Genomic DNA, 20,453 nt, shown 5'->3' on the forward strand with positions numbered 1-20,453 from the left:
GGAGGTGGTAAGAAGTGGTCAGATTCGGGAGATGATTAAAGAATTAGGATAAGATTCAGTCCCTGCTCTCAAAGAATTTGAAGGAAAAAAAAAAAGAGGATACAATTCACTGTAATATAATGGGAAACAGGCAATAAGGGAATGACTAGGTAGGTTATATGGGAGCACCAAAGCAGAACCTTTAGGGGAGCTGGAGAAGGTGCTGGAGAAGGTGCCATTTGGGCTGCATTTTGAAGGAGAAGTGAGATTCCACCAGATGAATAAGGAAAGTAAAAGGAAGGTCATTCCAGGCAGAGGGGAGAGGGGACAGCTTAAGTGAAGTCTTGGGTCCCTGCAGCACAGCAAGTTTGGGAATCATTTAGTGGTTTGGGGGGGTGCGGGGGGAGATAAAGGCTGGAAAGACAGGCCTGGAAAGGTTGTTGGAACTAGACTGTGAAGGATCTTGAATGTGACATTCAGGAGTTTGTCCTTTATTCTACAGACCGTAGAGAGTCCTTGAAGGTTGTATGAGTGTGTACAGGACATAAGCAGAACTGTGTTTTTGAAGATAATGCTGATGCATTGTGGAGTAGATTAGGACAACACTGAAGGCAAGACCAATTAGGAAATTAGGTTCATTCATTTAACAAAAACGCTTGGGTGCCTACCATGTGCTAGGCATTGGGAATAGAGCAGGAAATAAGTGAACATCGTGCCTTTCTTTATGGGTTTTAAGTCTGGTGGGGAGGTAATAAGGACTACACACAGAGGCTGGGTCAGATTCAGGAAATAGTTCGGAAACACCATCATTAAGACATGGAAAGTTCTGGATGTGGAAAAAGAGAATGGCTTGCCTCTCTGATTGTGAGATATAACGGGAATATGGTTACTGCACAGTATCCTGCCACGTAGAAATAATTTTTAAATAGTCCTTTTGGATTATATATACCTTTATAGCTTTAAAAGCATTTTCACATAAAGCCTCTCACTTGCCTTTATGTGTTGTACAAATTGTAATTATTCAATAATTACATGTTGTTATATTATTTGACTGTATAACCCATGGTGAAAGTTATGCAAAAGAAGAGCTGTTTTGGAGTGCTGGAAAGACACCCTGGCACACGAGCGCAGTTAAAGAGAGACGATGGGTCTGGGACCATGACATCAGTCTAGAGAGAACAGTGTGTTTAGCTGTCTTGATGTCTCATTTCTAAGAGAATCCATTCGGAAGGAGCAAGGCAAGGTTCAGGGCAAAATTCTTAAAATGTACCCAGGTCTCTCATTTAACGTATCAGTTTGATAATGTCATGTCCCTGCAGCAAACTCCTTTAAAAACTGTTCTTTCCTGACCAGGACTGTATGTCATGTTTAGAGTCTTGAAAAAGGTTGTGGAGCATTTGCACAGTGGTGCTTGAATTAATTCTCTGACGTTTCTTATCTGCCCTGTTCCTTTCTGCTGTTGTCAGAATCAAATTCCGCACTTAATCTCTCCCTTGTTTTCAGATGACAAAATCTCTCTGTTAGGCTCCAGAAAGCTGGGATTACAAAATGTTCTTATGGCTTTAAGTCCTCTGTGGTGATTGGGGAACTCAGGAAAGGACTGGATGAGAATTTTTTTCAAGGGGAGAGGGCAGTCAGTGGACTGAATAGGGGATTCCTTTCCAGAAATCTGCTTTTGGACCCAAATGTTCATCACTTAAGAGGATTCCAAGATTTTTAAAATAAAATGAAAACGAATGTGGGTTATAAGAATATATGCCTTGGGGGCCAGCCCCGTGGTGTAGTGGTTAAGTGCGCACACTCCACTGCTGGCGGCCCGGGTTCAGATCCCGGGCGTGCACCGATACACAGCTTGTCAAGCCATGCTGTGGCAGCATCCCATATAAAGTGGAGGAAGATAGGCACAGATGTTAGCCTAGGGCCAGTCTTCCTTAGCAAAAAGAGGAGGATTGGCGTGGATGTTAGCTCAGGGCTGATCTTCCTCACAAAAAAAAAAAAGAATATATGCATGTACATGAACTGTATACTTAAGACTGTACATCTCACTGTGTATAAATTATAACTCAATAAAAAGGAAAATCAAACAAGCAGGAGAGAGAGAGCAAAAATGATTAATACCGACAAGTAGAAACAACTACTGGACTGTCTTAGGGACATAATTATGATTTTCAATATAGTGACGACTGGGGGCTGGCCCTGTGGCTTAGCGGTTAACTGTGCACGCTCCGCTGCTGGCGGCCCGGGGTTCAGATCCTGGGCGCGCACCGACGCACCATTTCTCCCGCCATGCTGAGGCCGTGTCCCACATACAGCAACTAGAAGGATGTGCAACTATGATGTACAACTATCTACTGGGGCTTTCGGGGAAAAAAACAAATAAAATCAATATAGTGACAACTGAACTCAGTTGGTAAGAGGCTCTGACAGTGAGGCCAAGGTTGTCACGAGCTGATTCCTGTGTAGGCCATTAGCGATCCATGGTTTTGTGGGGACAGTTTGTACCCCTCATCCTAGCTAGCAATTTATGTCTTTATTTGTGTCCTGGTTTCAAGGGAAAAGGAGACAAAAAGCATAGATGAAGGAAATTCTGTCCCCTACAGATGACTGGTTAGAAGTTACCATCTTCTTCTAAGAACAGCATATCTGTTCTTGGCCTCCAAATATTAGAACATCTCATCACCATCATTCTTTTTTTTTTTTTTTTGTGAGGAAGATCAGCCCTGAACTAACATCCATGCTAATCCTCCTCTTTTTGCTGAGGAAGACCGGCTCTGAGCTAACATCTATTGCCAATCCTCCTCCTTTTTTTTTTCCCCCAAAGCCCCAGTAGATAGTTGTATGTCATAGGTACACATCCTTCTAGTTGCTGTTTGTGGGATGTGGCCTCAGCATGGCTGGAGACGCGGTGCATCGGTGCGCGCCCGGGATCCGAACCCGGGCCACCAGTAGCAGAGCGTGTGCACTTAACCACGAAGCCACGGGGCTGGCCTCACCATCATTCTCATTTAGAATATTCCTCCCTTTCTCTTCCTAATCCAGAGTAGTTCTCAGCCTCACTGAGATCTGGACTGGAAGTGATGACCCCCCCCCCATGCATTACTCCTTTAATACTGATGCCACACACCCTGCACTCTAGCAGTGAAAATATAATATACAACACACCGTAAGTCACCATTACATCCATGCAGTTTCCATTAGCTGAAATAGAACCCATGTTCAGATGACCTAATGACATTCAAACCATGGTGGCCTCCTTTATTATCTGTCTCCCCCACTACACTATATGTTCCATGAAAGCAGAGACACGGTCTGTTTTTTTTTTTTTGTGAGGAAGACCAGCCCTTAAGCTAACATCCGATGCCAATCCTCCTGTTTTTTGCTGAGGAAGACTGGCCCTGGGCTAACATCCGTGCCCATCTTCCTCCACTTTATATGGGACGCCGCCACTGCATGACTTAACAAGCAGTGCGTTGGTGCGCGCCCGGGATCAGAACCGGTGAACCCCGGGCTGCCACAGCGGAGCGCGCGCACTTAACCGCTTGTGCCACAGGGCCGGCCCCGAGACAGGGTCTGTTTTATTCACCACTGGATATCCAGCATGTAGCCCGTGACTGACACATAATAGCATAGTAGGTGCTCACCTAATGTTTAGTGAATGAATAACAAATTAAAAGAAGCAAAATGTTATTTATAGAAATTAGTTCCCAGGCTTGGACTCACAGGGGGAAATGGAATTGAAAGAAGGTTCTACCTCGTTGGTTTTGTTTTTCTCCTTCAGACAGATCATTTCCACTGTATGTATATACAACCTGGATCCTGAGTGACCAGCCAGCATAAAGGGACATGTGACATTTAAGGACCAGGCATGTTTTTGCCACAGGCAGGAGAGTTCTATGTTTTAATTGCCTGGAGGTTCCATCCAAAATCAGAGTCAGCCAAGAGAGCAGTCTGTGAGCAGGGCAGTTACATCTGTAGCACTTGGAGTTGAGCCTGGTCCTACACCAAGCAGACCTCCTGGTACCACACAGTTGGAAACAAAGTGGGTTTGGCAAAGGAAGCACACGGGGCTGCATGGAAAGGTAGAGCTACTCATGAAACTACCTAAAATACCCTCTCAACAGACTTAAGTATTAGCACAGGGATGGGAGGTACTTGGGAGCTCAAAGATATAACTACTTACTAACTGATGTGGAAGTATTTCAGTATTTTAACAATTGACAGGCAATCCCAGAGCATGTCAGCTGATTTCTGGTCCTAAGTCAGCAGAACTATACCCACCACAGTTTATCCAAGAAGCCTGTGCTTCCTTAGCAGCTGCCATTTCCAGGTTTTTATTTTATTTTTTATTTTTATAATTTTATTTATTTATTTCCCCCCCCAAAGCCCCAGTAGATAGTTGTACTTCATAGTTGCACGTCCTTCTAGTTGCTGTATGTGGGACGCGGCCTCAGCATGGCCGGAGAAGCGGTGCATTGGTGCGCTCCCAGGATCCGAACCTGGGCCGCCAGCAGCGGAGTGCACTCACTTAACCGCTAAGCCATGGGGCCGGCCCATTTCCAGGTTTTTAGATGAGATGTATAGGCAATGTCTTTGCCTGGACATCTAAATATTGTGGTTCCGGCTGACAGGGCCCCCTGCTCAGAGGCTCCTCACTTTATAGACTTCTGAGAGAATTTTCCTTTAGCAAGGGTGACATCACTGACCTGAAGGTGGATTCCAGGCAACTGCCCTCCCTATCTGGGGAACAGTCATTCCTGCAGGTATGTGACTCACCATAAGAGAGAGAAATTCAGAGACTATATCAAGCAGATCTCTACTCTGCCAGCTCTGACACAGCCAGCCCTGTCCCTGGGCTGTGTAACCCAGCAACAAGGATGTTCATGGGGACCAGGCTGGATGAGGACATCCAAAGTCTGGAGCTGAAATCTCCAAAGACAGTCAGCCTTCAATGGAGGAGGGCTTTTAGAAAAGATCCAGCAAATTCTCTGCCCTTTCAACTTCACTTTCTGTTCTCTTTTTATCTGCTTTCAGCATTTCCAATTAATCTTGGAATGAGAGCCCGAGGCAAAAAGCCAGTGGTGGCTGAGGAATGCTAAAGAGCAAACTGATCCAGGGAAACAAATGCCAGCAAGGGACCCCACAACAAAGAGACAGACACTGTGAGCAACTCTCCTGTTACCATGAGGCTTGCGAGGCGTGTGCACGGGTCTCCGCATTGGCACCATCTGCCAATTCCTCAGGAGGACAGAACAAACCAGCGAGGCATGAAGATTAGATTATGTAACGCTTGAGGATTGCTGTTTTCAAAGAGGAAACAAATGGAACGAATTGATTTGCTTGTCAGAGTCATGTCACTAAAGGAGACCCGTTCCCTCCTCTTCCAAGGGGACCTCATTAAAGAGGGGAATCATTTCACAGACTCGGAAAATGTGAGACCACAATTGACTCCATTCATAAGAGCAAGTCCAGTTTCCAGAGTTGCACTGATAAACCCTCTTCTGGTTTTGCCTGAAAAATGACTACTCAGCTCCTACCTGAAAGGTGCCAACATGGCAAGGAACATTAACTGCCAGTTGTCAGCCACAAGAGTCAGAACCTGGGTGCTTTGCCTGAACTGAACTCTCTGGCTTCTAAAGCAGCATCTAATTTTGAGACCAGTGGGGTCATATTTACTATTCAGCACTCGTGTTTTGATAGAGTGAGGATGTGTGGTTAAAATGAATGCATCAGGAATGAGAATTGATTGCATTTCTGGGATTTTTTGCCATTGCTGGGCTTCTCTCAAAATGCCCAGCACAATACTTTTTATAATATGTTCAGTAGATCTGAAGAATGAACAAATGATAATCCTGAACCTGCTGCCATAGTGCCATTCCTAAAGGTTTCATTGTCTCACTAAGATACCAGGATTTAAATGTCAAGTCTCTATTTAACATGGAAATGAAGCCTACAGTACCAGATATTTCCCATTTGCCCCTCCTGATCCGCTTTTCCCTCCATCCTGCTCTTTGCCCTGGGGTGTTGACCCATATGGACTACATCCACTCGCTCCTTTGCCCTCTAGTTTCCATCTGGGTACAGCCAATGGGAAGCAGGAGCAGAAGATTGGAGGGCAGAGGGAGAGTGAGGTTGAAGTATTTATTCCCCCAGTTCCCTCCCTGCCCCAGATAGCCTGAGGTTGGTTTTGTCTTTTGATAAAAGGTCACTGCTCCTCAAAGCAGCCCTCTCCACACAACTCTCTTTCTGGGTTCTATAATTTCTCCCTCCCTTCACTTTCAGATCAAGGAATGGTAAAGACCCCAGCTATTACTAGCCCCCTGGGTACCACACTATCCCTGTGGTTTCCCTACACCCTACCCAAACCTTTGTAAACAGTCCCTTTATTAAACCCGCTTCTAATTACCTAATTTGAGTGTGCCATCTGTTTCTTATACAGACCCTGACTGATACACCTACCACATGTGTCAGTCTGTTCTAGGCCGTGCACCACAGTTAAAAACAACTAGCAAAATTAATAATACAATATGCTACTACTTTATAGTTATTCTCAATGTTCACCTTTTCACAAGGCTATAATAACAACTTAAAGATAAAACCTAATTCCTCTTTACAACATAATTGTGCAGTAGAGTTTGTATGCGCTAAAGATAATTCAGAGAACAAGCTTTTTCATGCCATCAAAATTCATGTTAACAACTACAAAGAAAGAACTGCAGAACTGATGCCCCTGACCTGAGATTTAGCAGAAAACATATTCCAGTATTTAAATCAATCACACAAATTTTCAAAAGCCTACCTAGTGGCTAGAAAGGTGGTGATCTTACAGTGAGGAACAACATAGACATGGGCTCTGACTTCATGAAACTTGGTCTTATTTTATGCAATAAATGTGCTCCAAAAAAGTTGAATACAAATTGCATTTCCATAAATCAAATAATACGTGGTATGATCATGGGGAGCTTACTATTTGAATAATAATTTTGTAAAATAATCACCCTTTGATCTTTTGAACCAATCCCGATTTTTCATCATCCAGAGCACTTCAAATGAAATTTATCTTTAGTCTGTAGGGAGGACTGGTCTCCTTCGATGCTCCTGGCATAGCAGAAATTGTGGAATGGAGTTGGGAGGAAAGACAGGGCAACTGCCATCTACAGACCACATACAGAACGCTCAGCAGTTTGCATCTGTTAGCACATTTAATCCTGGAGGTAAACACATATTCCATCGTCCCCTTATTTTCGACTTCCGCAAAATAAAAAACAAAAAAATTAGTATGGCATGTGTGGAATTCAAAATCCACATTTTTGAATGAGAAAGCAAGGCAAAAATACGACTCAGTGCAGGACTATAAAGATCACATTTTCCGCAGCTGCAGTGGCTTCCCACTGCTCTTAGGATCAAGTCCAAAATTCTTCACAAGGCCACCATTCCCGCCTCAGTTCTCTCGACCATCCAGGCTTCTTCCCACTTGAAGGCCTTTGGGCTCTCTGTTCCCAGATGTGTCTGCAGCTTCTCCCTCTCCCCTCCTCTGCAGACTCACTCAGACTCACCCAGACTCACCCCTCCGGTTTGCTCAGTTTACACTTCCCAGGGGGTGTCAGCTGGGCCTGTGTCCCTGTATCCCTCACCGAACACCAAAGAAGGGCTGAACGCGCATTTGTTGCCTGTCTGAACGAATGAGGAACGGTTGCCCAGGAGGGCCGCCCTGCCTGATGGTGGCCATTTCTACCATTTCTCCGGTCGGGTTTCCTTTCGCCCCAGGGGCCCGGGAAAGCCTCCCTCAAAGATGGAAAGGCAAAAAGAACCTCTTTTGAGGTTCCAGAAAGTCTTCGCTTTCTCTCTCCCTCTCAAGGGTAAACCCAGGCGCTCCAGGACCCGGAGCTCCAGCTAAGGGAGCACGTACACTCCCAACTGTCCCACTGGGAGCATAACCACCCTCTCGCCTCGCACTTTCCCACCTGTGTGGCCTCCTGCACGGACCTGGTGAAGGCTGCGCATGCGCGGGAGGATTGTTCGTCACCTGATCTCTCCAACCTAGCCCGGATGTTGCGGCTGCGCATTTCAACGTGGCCCGCTTGAGGGTAGGAGGTGGTACAGGATTGGGAGAGGGATTCTAGAGAGCAAAGAGAAGTCAGGGTGGGCTTGGGGTGTATTGAGCCTCGCCCAGTGGCAGGCACTGGACTGAATTAGCTCCCTGAGTACTCCAATGGCCTTGTGTAGTAGGGATTGGTGCGTCCGTTTTACAGATGGAGAAACTGAAGCTCCTGTGGGTTTTGGGACTTGTCCAAAGGCCCAGGTAATGACAGTGCTGGGATTTGAACCCAAGTTTCTCTGGCTCTCAAACGCCTAAGCTCTCTTAGGCCCTCGCTCATCCTTCGAAAGTAAAGTTTGTTTTCCCAAAGAGTGGTCGCCACTGGGAAAGTGTTCCCTCTTTCCTTCCCTAGTAATTCCGTGCCTGCTGTGTGCCTGGGTTCATGTCCTGGCTGTGTGACTTCAGGCAAGTCATGTCACCACTGAGCCTCAGTTTCACCATCTATAAAATGACAATATTGCCTTCCTTCCATTACTGAAGAAAATTAATTCTTCTAACAAAAATGTAGTGAAGCCTACCAGATGCCAGGTACTATGCTTGGTAGGCCTGGTGTGTGCCAGAACAGAAGAGATCATGTAATTAAGTGAGATAGTGCATGAACATGCTGATAAATTCCAAAGCCCATTAATAATACATATAATATGTTATATGATGGTAAAGGCCATGGAGAAAAATTAAGCAGAGAAAGGGAATAAGGAGTGCATTGCTTGGGTGCAATTTTAAGTAGAATAGTCAGGGAAGGCCTCACTGAGAAGTTGGCATTTGAGCAAAGACCTGAGGAGATGAGGGAGGAAGACCTGCCAAGGATTGTTCTAGAAACCTGGGCAAGTTTGGACCCATTTTCCATTAAGAACAGATGAGATCTAAAAATGAGCCTGGCATCCCCACTGAAGCCTCCAGTTCTTCGGGCTTCCCTCGTTGGAAGGTGGGCAGCTCTGCTGTGGGTTTCTCACAGCTGGCTCCTGAGGAAGTGGAAACAGCCTGTTACAGGTATGAGGATTCACAGCCAACAAGCTTTTCCTTTGCATCTCCAGAGAAGTGGGTGTTTCCATTACTTAATGGGAGAAGGGTCTGCCATGCCCTTGGAAATTTCTTTTTGCTCCATTGAGAACAAAAAGAAGCTGGAAGACAGAATTAGGGCCGGTGCTGACATTTTGCTGGAATGTCCCATCTCAGCCAGGTTCCCAAACACATGTAGAGGCTCATTCATGCAAATGCATCTGCTCAGAGCCCCTAAACATAGATACAAGAGTGTTGGCTCATGCCTGCTCACAGGCTTAAACACTCTGCACAGAGAAGTCTAGTCTGGGGAAAAATATCAAGCCAGGCCTTGGCCAGCTCTCCTTTTAGCAAATGTTCTGAGAAAAAAATCTCAGGAGCCAGGATGAAGGGATAGAGCCCTGGGACTGTCCAAACTGGGAGGCCACTGAGTCCAACAAACTGAGGCCCAGAGAGGTGAAGTCAGCTGTCCAAGGTCACACAGGAAGTCCGTGAAAATCCCAGTGAATTCATGCAGCTAACAAATTTTTTTTGAGTGCTGTCTATGTGCCAGGTACTGCTTTAGGCACTAGGGGTATAGCAATGATCAAAACAGACAAAAATTCCTGTCCTCCCAGAGCTGACATTCTTATAGAAAATGACAGACAATAAAACGATAAATGAGTAATATATGTAGTATGTTAGATGATGGCAAGTGCCATGGAGAAAAATTAAGCAGAGAAAGGGAATGAGGAGTGTGTCGCATGGGTGCCATTTTAAGTGGAATGGTCAGGGGAGGCCTCGCTGAGAAGTTGGCATTTGAGCAAAGACCTGAAGGAGGTGGCGAAGAAAGACACGTGAGTTTTCGGGGGAAGGGTGTCCCAGAAGGAGGAAATAGAGCAGAGGCCCCAAGGCAGGAACATACCTACTGTGATCCCAGGAGCAGCAAAGAGGCCACTGGAGTGAAGTGAGCAGGAGGGAGGGTGGGAAGTGGAGGGAGCAGGAGTCGGATGGTGTATGAGCTTTGTAGGCCACTGTAAGGACTTTGGCTTTACTCCAAATGAGATGGAAAACCATTGGAGAGTTTGGGGCAAAGAAATGACATGATCTGACTCAATAAAAAAGCCTGAAGCTACTGCTATTCATTCATTCCTTCACTCATTCACTCATTCAAGCCTCTTAGGTGCCAGGCACCCTGCTGATGACAAGCTAGACACTCCCAGAGTGAGCCACGGGGCATTTGAGCGTGTGTTTTCTGCTGACTGGAGAGTCCAGAGCAAGGAGAAAGGAGGCTCAGCTGTGGCCTTACCCCACCACTCGCCTTCCCTTCCTCACCCTGCAGCCCAGGGAGAGGGGCCCCAGGTAGCTGCTGGTCTCCGTGCTTGGGAGGCTGCTAGAACCTGCAGGTTATAAATAGCATCTCCTACGGCTGGAAATCGAGCTGCTCCGTCTGAATGAGTCAGAGGCTCAGAGCCACAGCCCCCCCAAACTGCAGCATCACTCCCCCACCCCACCGCTCCACCCTGGACTCCCTCGCTGACCTCTTAATCAAGGGCAGGTATCTGCCTCTCACCACAACCCTCTCTGGTGCAGTCACTCCCCCCTTATCCCAGGCTCTGCCTCCTGGAGCGCCAGAAAGCCCACTCATTCATTAGTTCTGAGAGGCAGGATTGTATAATATTTAAAAGCCCAAGATCTGCACTTGGGCCTGCCTGGATTTCAGGCCCAGCTCTGCTACTGCCTGGCTGTGTGACCTTGCAAGTCACCTGCACCTTCACCGCTGGGACACCCATTTCCTCATTCATAATGATAATACTATTATGATATGATGATGATAATAATAATAGTATAATAATACTAATAGTATAATAATAATAGCTTCATGGAGTTGGTATGGGAATTCAACAAGATACCCCATACAGAGTACTCAGCCCAGAGCCTGGAATATAGCAGCTCCTCAATTAATGGAGTGACAGTCCCTATGCCCAATTAGGTTATAACCCGGAGAAGAGTAGTAATAAATAAGAAAAGGGCAGCTTTCATCTGTTCTCCTGAGCAGATGTTTGAAGTGCTACCTACCATGTGTTTGCAGTATGGGTTCCTGACATATAATACAGTATCTCTACTCTTCATAACCAAGCAAATTTCACCATCTCCGTCTTACACAGGAAGAAATTGAGACTCACAGAGAGCTGGACTTGTCCAGGCCATATAGTACCTGGTGAGGCAGAATCAGATGTCAGCAGAAAGGCATAACTCCCTTCCCTCAGGCCCCAGGGGCCTGTGCAGCCACTTGCTCCTAGCCCACCCCACACCTAATGTGCCGCTGTGAGTGGAGGTGAGGGGGGAGGAGGGAAAGAAGGGTGGCAGGTGGGCAGGGGTGCAAGATATCTCTGCTTCCTCTGGCCACCCCTTCCACCTCCTGAGATGAGAAACCTTCTACCACTTCCCCAAAGCCTAGACTAGACCGGCTCTCCTTTGGGTGTTATTGAGTAAAACTCCCTCTACCTAATTGCTCCCAAAAAGGAGATCTGTCTGTTTAATAATTTTTGTATGTTACACACATTGTTTAAGGATGAAAGTGATGGTGACAATTTGGCTTCATTGATGCCCCCCTCCCCACTTTGATCCTTCAGGGTTGTGTCTGGTCATCCCCAGAAAACCCCACGTTCCAGAGAGATCCCCTTAAGTCCCCTCCTCCACCGTGCCACAAGCCTTATAAAACAGTAGAAAGGGCATGCGTTCGGGGGTCCAACAAATCTGGGCTCCCTCCTGGCTCTGTCTTCCTAGCTGTGTAACCTTGGGCAAGTCACTTCCCCTCTCTGAGCCTCACTCATTTATCCTTTCATTTAGCGAATGCATATTTAGCAATGCCTACCATGGGCCAGGCTCTGCTGTAGACCTTGGTGCTGTTGCCGTGGATGAGCGAGACAAAACCTCTGCCCGTGTGGGGCTTTCATTTTGGTGGAAGGAGCAGAGAGACATAATAAGCAAGCAAATAATGTCAGAAGTGATAGGTTAATGAAGAAAATGAAACAAGGTAATGCGACCATAACTGGGGTGGGCTGGGGAGGAGCTCTCTTTTAAATAAGGTGGTCACAGGGAGAAGAGGATGTTTATTCTGAGACCTGAATGATGAGAAGGAGCTGGCTGTGAGACCCAGAGGTGGAGGGAAGAGTAGGTACGTAGGACTTGAGAAGGGAATGAGCTTGGTGTGTGGAGCTGGTGTGGTGGGAGTGGAGTGAGCCAAGGGGAGAGATGGAGGAGACGAGATCCAGGAGGTAGGCAGGGGCTAGATCACAGAGTGCCCAGTGACGAGAAGCCCCACCTCATGCGCTTGTGTGCATTTGCTGAGATGATGCGTAAATCTAGCACAGGACCTGGCATACAGTGGGCGCCCAATACGCAGTAACTATTATGATTATGAGCCTTCTTTGTCCTCCTCCTCCTCCTCCTCCGAGGGACCCTCATGTCCCTCCTCTGCCTCTTCGTCCCCTCTGCCCCACCGTCTCTCCCTGGTCCAGGGAAAAGGACGAGGACATCACCAAGTATCGCAGCCGGAAGGAGGAAGCATTCCCCACCCTCTCCGCCCTTCCTCCTCCAAACCCTCCCACCGCAGCCCAGTGATTTTCCTGCCTCTCACAAGGCGATTTTATTAAACATCTCGAAAAAATATTCTCTCACTCCCTCTCTCTTTATTTATAAAAATCAACTTAACACCCTGCTCCTTTGTTCTATTTGGAAACTGGAACAGCCTGGTTTATATTTAGCCGAAATCCTGCTCCTTTCCCCACAGATTCCAGCACAGCCCGATGAGCTAGAGGGGCTAAGAAGGAGGAGGGGGAGAGGGGACAGGGAGAAAGGGAGCTATGAAGGACGGAAGTTGCTGTCCCCCAGAGGCCCAGGTCTCCACTAAGCTGGAAGGACCCAGAGGATAAGAGCTGAAGAGTCCTTCCCAAGACTTTTGGGGTGTCCCAAGCCCAGGCTTTGCCGATCATTCTGTCACTCTCTAGTCCTATCCAGATGTCCCCAGGAGAAGAGACACAGGGGACAAAGAATACAGAGAAGAAAGACCCCGACCCTAATCCAGAACTAGGCTTGAAGAGGAAGCATAAGGCAGTCATTAAGGGTGCGGGTCTGGGTTCAAATCCAGACTCTCCTCTGCCCCTCACTAGCTGGCTGTTCCCAAGGAAGTTAACATGCCCATGACAGTGCCTGGCACATAGTATGTGCTTGATAAACGGTGGTTGTTGGCATTAATCACTGTGGGGTGAAGGAAACTGCTCAATTCCTCAAACTTCAAGGCTCCACTCAAAAGCTGATTCCTCCATGAAGCCTTCCCCAATTAAAACTCATGTATTCAGCTAACAGCATGGGGCTAGACAATGAGGCTATGGAAAGAAATGATCAGGCCCTCACAGGGCCCCCAGTGTGATCAGAGATGGACATACATATCTACCACACAGAGTATGAAGTTCCAGAAGAGACTTAAGCTCCACTTGGGCAAGGCCAGTTCTCCTTTGTTCTCTGCTGTATCTGTAGAGCTAAAGACAGCACTTGGAACATGGAGAGACCCCATAGAATAGTGATTAAGAATATATCTGGGTAAAGAAATTGTGGTATGTCCATACAATGATGGAATATTATTTAGCCATAAAAAGGAATGAAGTACTGATACATGCTATAATGTCCATCAACCTCAAAAATGTTATGCTAAGTGAAAGAAGCCAGATATGAAAAGCCACATATTGTATGATTCCATTTATATGAAATGTCCAGAATATGCAAATCCATAGAGACAGAACACAAATTGATGGTTGCCAGGGGCTGTGGGGAAGGGGAATGGGGAATAACTACTTAATGGATGCAGTTTCCTTTTGGGGTGATAAAGATGTTTTGGAACTGAATAGAGGTTGTGGTTGTGCAATGCCACTGAATTGTTCACTTTAAAATGGTTAATTGTATGTTATGTGAATCTCACTCACCTCAAATTTAAAAAAAAAGAATATTTCTGAGTTTCACTTCATGGTCATGTTAATTGATGTGAAAAAAACATTGGATAAAACTAACACCTATTCATGATTAAAAACAAAAACAGGGGTCGGCCCGGTGGCGTAGCAGTTAAGTTTGCATGTTCCACTTCGGCGGCCAGGGGTTCGCCGGTTCGAATCCTGGGCGCGGATGTACTCACCACTCATCAAGCTATGCTGAGGTGGCATCTCACATAGCAGAGCTACAACTCTATGACTATGATACACAACTATGTACTGGTGCTTTGGGGAGGAAAAAAAAAGAAAAAGGAATATTGACAACAGATGTTAGTGCAGGGCCAATCTTCCTCAAAAAAATAAAAATAAATAAATAAAAACAAAAACAAACTTGAGTAGGGTAGGAATAGAAAGGAACTTCCTCAACCTATTAAAGGGCAGCTTCAAAATACCTACAGCTAACATATTTAATGCTGAAAGTCTAAATACTTTCCCACCTGAAATTGGGAACCAGGTAATAATATTTGCTCTTACCACTTCTCTGCAACATTGTACTGGAGGTCCTAGCCAAGAAAAAAATGGAAAAAAAGATGAAGTTAAATTGTCTTTATTTGTAGATGATATGATTATTTATGTAGAAAATCCTAAGGAATTTACAAAACAAACAAAACTATTAGAACTAATCATTTTATTTAGCAATATTAAAGGATACAAGATCAATATATAAAGATGTACTAGCAGTGAACAATTGGGAAATTAAATGTATAAAAACGTTTAAGATAGCATCAAAAAACAAAATATTTAGGGATACATTAACAAAACGTGCAAGATTTGTACTCTGAAAACTACAAAACCTTACTGAGAGAAATTAAAGACCTAAATAAATGGAGAAATAGACCACATTCATGTATAAAATGTCACTTCTCCCCATATTGATCTATAGATTCAATACAATCCTGATCAAAATTCCAGCAGGTTTTTTTGTTGTTGTTGAAATTATCAAGTAGATTCTAAAATATATATGGAAATGCAAACAAATTAGAATAACCATGGGCCGGCCCTGTGGCTTAGCGGTTAAGTGCACGCGCTCCGCTGCTGGCGGCCCAGGTTTGGATCCCGGGAGCGCACCGACGCACCGCTTCTCTGGCCATGCTGAGGCTGTGTCCCACATACAGCAACTAGAAGGATGTGCAGCTGTGACTTACAACTATCTACTGGGGCTTTGGGGGGAAAATAAATAAATAAAATCTTTTAAAAAAAAAAAATAGCCAAAACGATTTTGAAAAATAGAAACAAAGTTGTAGCACTTAATGATGCTTGAGTTCAAGAATTACTATAAATTTGCAGTAGTCGAGAGAGTGGTATTAATATAAGGATAGACATATAGATCAATGAAACAGAAAAAAGTCCAAAAATAGATCTACATACATACAATCAATTGATTTTTGACAAGGGTGTCAAGATGAGTCAATGGAGAAAGGAAGCTGGCACTGGAACATATCTGTACAGAAGGAAAAATGAACTGTGATCCCTACCTCACACCATACACAAAAACTGACTTGAAAGGGATCAGAGAATCCTTGATCTCTAGTGTGGATCTAACGTGTGAAAACTAAAACTATAAAACTTCTGGAAGAAAACATAAGAGAAAACCTTTGGGGCCTAGAGGTAGGCAAAGATTTCTTAGGACACACAAAAGCACAAACAAAAAAAACCAATTAGTTGATAAATAGGACTTCATCAAAATTTTAAACTTCTATTTTTCAAAAGACACTATTAAAAAATGAAACTGTAAGCCATAGACTGCGAGAAAATATTCATTTTGTATGTGTGTGTGTGTTTGTGTGTGTCTGACAAAGAATTTGTATCTAGAATATATAAAGAACCCTTATAACTAAATAATGAGAAAACAACTCAGTAAAAAAATAGGCAAAAGAACTGAACAAATACTTTCCAAAAGAAGACATAAAAATGGTCAATATACGTATGAAAAGATTGATGAAAAGAGTTGACAGGGAAGTACAAATTGAAACCACAATAAGATACCACCACACACAGATTAGAATGGCTATAATTAACAAGACTGATGATACAAAATGTTGGTAAGGATATGGAGCAACTGGAACTCTCATACACTGTGGGAGTGTAAAATGGTACCATTACACTGGAAAAGTTTGGCAGTTTCTTATGAAGTTAAATATACACTTATCATATGATCTAGCAATTCCACTCCTAGCTATTTACCTGAGATACATGAAAACATATGTCCATACAAAGACTTTTTTTTTTTTTAAGATTTTATTTATTTATTTTTCCCCCCAAAGCCCCTGTACATAGTTGTATGTCATAGCTGCACATCCTTCTAGTTGCTGTGTGTGGGACGTGGCCTCAGCATGGCCGGAGAAGCGGTGCGTCGGTGCGCGCCCGGGATCCGAACCCGGGCCTCCAGCAGCGGAGCGCGTGCACTTAACCGCTAAGCCATGGGGCCGGCCCCATACAAAGACTTTTACATGAAGTTCTTAGCAGCTTTATTCATAATAGCCCCAAACTGGAAACAACCCAAATGTCATTGAACAGGAGAATTAGATTAAAAACTTAAGCTATGTCTATGCAGTGGAATACTACTCAGCAATAAAAAAGAAAGAACCACCAATACATGTAACAATATAGATGAACCTCAAAAACATTTTTTCTCAACAAAAGAAACCAGTTACAAAAGAGAACAGACTGTGTGGTTTCATTTATAATTTCTAGAACAAACAAAATCTATAATGACAGAAAGCAGATCAGTGAGCGCCTGAAGCAAGGCCCAGGTGGTTTGACTGCAAAGGGCATGAGGGAAAATTTCAGAGGATGAAAATGTTCTATATCTCCATTGAAGTGTTTTTTAATGTATGTAAATTATAGCCTAATAAAATTGATTTAAAAAACATACTTCATCTGGGTTCAATTCCTGGCTTTGCCACTTACTAGCTAGACAATCTTGGGCAAATTATTTCACTTTTCTGTGCCTCTATTTCCTCAACAGAAAAATGACAATAATAATAATAAATACTCCCCTCATAGGGTTTCTTGTTTTGTTTTGTTTAGATAACTTCATAGGGTTTTTGAAAAGATTAAATGAGCGAATGTATTGGGAACTGTGGTAGCCAGCCTCCAAGAAGGCCTCCAATGATTCCTGCACCCTGGTATTCCTGCCCCCATATAGGTCCCTCCACGTTGAATAGGCTGACCTGTGTCACCCACAGGATATTGTCGAAATCACAGTCTGTGGTTTTTGAGACTAGGTCAGAAAACACACTGAGGATCTGCTCTTGGGTCACTCTTCCTGGGGAAGCCAGCCACCACGTCATGAGGACTCTCAAGCAGCCCTATGGAGAGGTCTGGATGACGAGGAACTGAAGCCTCCTGCCAACAGCCAGCGCCAGCTTGCCAGCTACAGGAGTGAGCTAGTTGGGTCCTTCAGTCCCAGTCAAGCCTTTGGATGACGGTCCGACAGCTTGACCGCAACCTCAGGAGAGACTCTGAGCCAGGACCACGTGGCTGAGCTGCTCCCAATTCTTGACCCACAGAAACTGTGTGAGATAATAAATGTTTATTATTTCAAGCCACTAAGTTTTGGGGTAATTTGTTACACAGCAGTAATTAAGTAATAGGAGCACTAATAATAATAGCTGACATTTATTGAGCCTTTATCATGCGAGCTACTATTACTATTATTACTATTAATAGGTGATAAGCTGGTAATCCTCCGTTTGTCCATCTAGAACCACTCTCCACCCTTTTCCACCTGCTCTGTGCCCAAGGAGACTGACCTGTTCAGACTCAACAGTCTCCCCTCTCCTTTGGCTTCTAATCAGGTGTGGCCAATGGGGAGCCCCCTGGAGGAGAAGGAAGAGCGAGGTCAGGCTATTTATTCCTCTGCTCCCTCCCTGCAGGGCACCTCAGGCTGCCTGTGTCCCTCAACAGAAGGTCACAGCTTCTCTTAAGGTGGCTCTCTCCACACAGCTCCTGGGGTAGGGGGAACTGCTTCCTTCCCTCAGCTCTCCAGGCCCAGGGAGGTCACAGCTCTCCTGCGGTAACCCGCCCAGCACTGCACTATCTCTGTGATTTCCCTACATCCTGCTCACACCTAAATGGTCCCTGTACTCAGCCTTCCTCAAATTACCCAATCTGAGCACGCCATCTGTTTCCTTCTGGGACTGATCGGCCACCCTGGTTAAGATCCCCTCCTTTAGAGAAGGAAGCAGAAATTCAAAGAGCAGCAGGGAGATAGCTCAGACACAAATGGAAAAGCAGCAGAGGCCACCCAGAGGTGTGCTCTGCAGGTAATAGGCACTAATAGATGCTTGTTGAATGTCTGAATCAATGAACGAATGAACAAATGAATGAATGAATGAATGACTTAGTGGGCACCAGGTAGGACCCATTCGCCCTACTTCGTTGAAGGTAATAGGTACTAAAACAGGAGGTGAGCATCGGAACTACTTCAGCCGGACTACTGATGACCAGCCCCCGAGCCCAGCCCGGAATCGGCTTCAGGAAGTCTTGCGTTGGAAGGATTAACACACAGCCCAGGACACCAAGGAAGCAGCCCCCGACCTCAGTGAGAGACTCAAGAGTTATTTTTGAAAAGCAAGCAAGGCCTGCGGGCGGCCCTGGCAGAGCGCAGAGCTGGAAGGGAGAGCCAGGAGTGGAGAGAACAGACAGCCTCAGCAGAACCCACGCCCCATGCCTGTGACATCAGCCCCACGCACTGTGACATAACATGGTGGCAGAGGATGGGAGGCGTCCTGCGTCCTCTTGGGACTATTTTTTTAATTGTGGTAAAATATACCTACCATATAATTTATCCTTGGGAATTTTTGAGCCACTCCCACCCCAGGCTGAATGACACTAGGGACTGGATCCCAACAGGAACAGAGAGTGGGATCACCAGCCAAAAATATTTGCTTCCGCATGGTATGTGAGATTTTGCTTAAGTCTGGAAAAATCCTGAAATTGGAGGGAGGGTCACTGCTCTGAGGCAAAGTCAGGGGCCAAGGATTAGGAAACAGTCGACACCACCCGTCCCTACAAAATAGTGGGAAGGCAGAAGCAGCTGAGGGGCAGGAGAGGAGGGGGGCAGAGCGCAGGTGTTGGGGCTCAGTCTGAGCAGAGAGCTGCAGAGGGCAGAAAGTGAGCAGTCGGGAGGCGACTAATGAACCGAGCAGTTGAAGGGAGAGGTGTTTGCAGCTGGGGGTGGGGGTCAGAGGCAGCCAGAGGGAGCCATCAAGGCCCCAAAATAACTCCTGCTTCTGCCAGGAGACTGGAACTAATCAAGGTGGGGATAATCTAAAAATCCATCAGAGAGAGGTTGCTGAGAGCCCTGTGTCTCCAAGCGGGGATTGGAGGAGAGAAAAATTAACAGAAGATGTGGTTTGCAGTGAGGGGCTGCTGTCCTAGAAGATGGTGCCAACACGAAAGCGAGGTCCTCCTAAGGCCTCAGTCAGAGGGGTACCAGTAGCTTCCATCTGTTGAGTGCCTACTGTGCGCCCAGCGCTGTGGCATATGGCTAAGAATGTGAGCTCTGAAGCCAGTCTGCCTGGATTTGAATCCCTGCTCTATTCCTTGCTGGCTATGTGATCTTGGACAAGTCACTTTTTACCCAGTCTGAGCCTCAGTTTCCTTATCTGGAAAGTGGGGATAAAATTCATACCTGCCCCATAGGGTAGTTGAGAATAAGTGCTCAATGCATGAGACCTTTTAATAGGAATCTTCCCAGCAACCCTGGGAGGGTAGGTTTCCACCTCCTCATCTTACAGGGGAGTAAACTGAGGCTCGGAGAGCCCAAGGCCACATGATTAATAAGTGGAGGTGTCAGGACCCCGACTCATGTCGGTCTAAGTGAGAAGCACATCCATTCACCAGGCCTGGTGCCCTGGCCCCTCCTCAGCTGAGCAGGGCGGAGGGCAGTAGCCCACAGGCAAGGCCCAGCCCCTCACCTACCACCTCTCTCCAGGCCCCACACAGGGAGGCAGATCCAACGTGGACACCGTAAACAGCCTCCAGGTGAGACATGTGGGGTCCAGTGGGGAGAATGTTGCCTTCAACTGGCTGTGGGACCTTGGCAAAGTCCTTTTCCCTCTCTGGGCCTCAGTTTCCCCAGTTGCAGGACAAAGGAGTGGTAACGGGTGATTCTAGTCCCACAGAGTCTAAAATCTCGCTCACAGCTCTCCCGTGGGTGCCTGGTGCGGGAGGCAGTGAGGAGGGAGCTATGCGAGAGGCCTGGGCAGCTGCAAGGCTGTCTTTCCTTCGTTGTTCCCCTCCCTTCCTCTGGGGAACGGTTCCAGCAGAGGGAACAGCAAACTCAACAGCAGGAAATGAGAGCGAACATGGCATGTTTGGGGAGCTGTAAGCAGAATAATCTAGCA

The sequence above is a fragment of the Ceratotherium simum genome, chromosome 35 (genome assembly GCF_057802395.1).
Source record: "Ceratotherium simum simum isolate JZ-2026a chromosome 35, ASM5780239v1, whole genome shotgun sequence".
In the NCBI taxonomy this organism is placed as follows: domain Eukaryota; kingdom Metazoa; phylum Chordata; class Mammalia; order Perissodactyla; family Rhinocerotidae; genus Ceratotherium; species Ceratotherium simum.